Source organism: Atta cephalotes (assembly GCF_000143395.1).
Source record: "Atta cephalotes unplaced genomic scaffold scaffold00001, whole genome shotgun sequence".
In the NCBI taxonomy this organism is placed as follows: domain Eukaryota; kingdom Metazoa; phylum Arthropoda; class Insecta; order Hymenoptera; family Formicidae; genus Atta; species Atta cephalotes.
The window spans coordinates 15,191,240-15,194,287 of NW_012130065.1; positions in this window are offsets into that span (position 1 = coordinate 15,191,240).

Genomic DNA, 3,048 nt, shown 5'->3' on the forward strand with positions numbered 1-3,048 from the left:
ACCACACACACACACACACACACACACACACACACACACACACACACGCGCGCGCGCGCGCGCGCACATTATTTTAATCCATTCTCAATTTTATGTGTACAGACATAGTTAATAATTTCATTGTTTTAAACCAAAAGAGTTTAAAATATATTGAATATTTTGAAGTCTTGAAGTTTGAGAAAATTAATTTTTTCTTTTGTTTTTTTTGTTCGATATTTTATAATGTTATTTTATTCCAGTCTCTACTTTATGTACAGACATTGAAATGTGTTTCTTAAAATTTGAAATTTTCAGGAATTTAAACATTTTAAAGAAAAATTTTCTAGGCACAAGACTTTCAAGAGTTTCCAGGAAAAACTTTCAAGACTTTTTGGAATGCTCGGTTCTCCATAATTCCTAATATTCAAAACAATTCGAGTCTTGCATTTATAAATACAATTTACGGTTAATTTTTGAATAATTATCGCAATGCAGTAATTATTAAAAAAAAATAAAATTCGAAAGAGATTCAAATGTCTTACAAAAAACAGACAATAAGAGATTATTTCCTGTTTGTTGTTCATTGAGCGAATATGAAAGGAGAAAGGCTCGACATATTCTTTGTCTCGCAGGATATTAGAAACAAGCAGATATAATCAATAAGCAAAGATCTCGATATGACACGTTTATTAAAAGGTCTTTGAGTTTAATACAATAGTAATATTTCTACAAATTCATTGAAGTTTTAAAATTTAAAATAATATGAATAATATAAAAACTTACTTTGCGTCTATGTGGTTGGAAATATACTGCAAGAATTGACTAGATCGTTGAAATGCAACTTGATAGCTTTCGTGGGATATCAAGAGCCGTTATGCGTGCTCCACTCTTATATATTTGTACCGCATTTGATCTCGCTGAGGTAAGAACCAGTACTGATGTCTGAGTCGCGTACGGTCGGTATTTTATACGATAAATACAACGTCACACGTCATCGAGATAAGAGATCTCACGCGTCATTCACAATTATTGCCATTTCTACAGAGGAGATTTTTGTCTTCTCGGGGCAGACAAGGAGAAGGCTGTGTGATAATTGCGACGCGCGCGCGTGCCTGCGGAGGGTCTTATTCAGTATTTATCAACTTTTAAACCAAATTGATAAACTCTGAGCGCAACGCTGACGTATATATCGCGGGAAAAATTCCGTTTCGGAACGGTACGAAATATGAACTATGTACATACATCGTACTTGCGCGTTCTGCAAAATTGACGTTTAAATTGATATTACAACATGACGTAAAATCACGAGAGATAATGCGGAAATGTAGCGCGAACGACACTCCAGTTGATACAACAATAAACAAAACTTTCTTTGCGTCTCTTCGTATCACATCTGCATCGGTCGACGACTTATCGCTAATAATAAAACAGAATAAATGTAATTAAAAGATTTAATACGTTATTATGAATAATAAAAAATAGGGTGTAAGGCTTTATTTTTTTTATCTGCTTGTTTGATTCATTTTATGTACACATATTTAAAATTTAAATACAAAACCACGATTCAAAGATACGTTTAAAAATAAGTCTGTTCTTTTTCAGAACTTCCAGTTCTGAACTGGTATACTACACTGATGCAACAAATTAAAATGAGACAGGTATAGTTTGTTTCATTCTAACTTATTGCATTAGTTCAGAACTGGTTCAGAATTTGTCGAAAGAGAACAGACTTTACGTAATCTCATTTACCTAATGTTCCTGGCGGAACAATTCTTGAAGTGATTAATATTATACTATATTTGTTGAGTTTAAGAGTTTAAGCGATCCCTAGGCGCTCAATATTATTGTAAAATTACTTGATACAATATTATTAAGGTTCCTTTTAAACAATTTAAAACAATTTAGTAAGCTCAATATAGCTTTTAAACGATCAAATAATATTGTATAATATCGAATATTATGCGATAAATATTGATCGTTTAAGAATCACTTTAGATAAATATCGATAAATCTTAGTTTCAAATCAAGTTTTTTCCAAATTTTTCAAATATCATTTAAATAATCAAATTTTAGGTAACATCCAAGTAGAATATAGTTTGTAGAAGTCATAATATAATATCATTAGGATATCATTATGACTCATTTGGCATTTAATTTATTTTTAGATATCAGATGATATCATGATGATGTTCTGTAATAACATCATTATAATTCTGTTCTACTTGGGACATAAAGCACAATATAACTTTATAAATTAAAATTAAAATTAATTAAAATAAAAATATCATAGAACAATATAGAAAATTTTCCACCGATGTTTAGAGTAAGGACCAATCAAGATACGAATGTATATCATTGTCTAAAAATATCAAATAAACCTGATAACAAATCTGGTTTACCTTTTTGCAACAATAAATCCAGCGTCTAAATATATTGCATCTGCATCTATACCTGTTTATTATAGATTTGACGCAAGTATAATTACATAAGAATTTTTGAAATTATGTTTAATATTTATTTATATTAATTATTTGATTTTTATGATATAATTAGCAATAAGACGTATGCAGTTTATTTTTCAACTATTTTGTTATCTTCTTGATAAAGTTCAGTAATGCTACTCTGTGGTAATAAAAATTTTCTTAATATGCTCTTATTTCAATTTTACGTTACTACAAAATTATACATTGTAAAGTTAAATGTGTATATGTGTAATATTTTGAAATAAATATAGCTAAGGGAAGAAAATAAATGACATAATCAGTGTGCTCCCATTTCTGAATATTACTGTAATAAAGTTTTAATCTGAAGACACGATTACAAAATCACTATGTAGCTTTCCTCGGATATTTTCATCTCTCTCTCTCTCTCTCTCTTTCAAATAGGAATTTCCTATTGATAAAACAAATATTTATGATAAAAGGGACACCCTTATGGAAAAAAACAATTATTGAATTCACAAAAAAAACGATTGGAAATAATTTAAAAACCATTCAAATCCAATATTGTATATACTCTTTCAATAGATTTTTGTACTCTTCAATAGATTTTTCATTAATTTAATAGTAT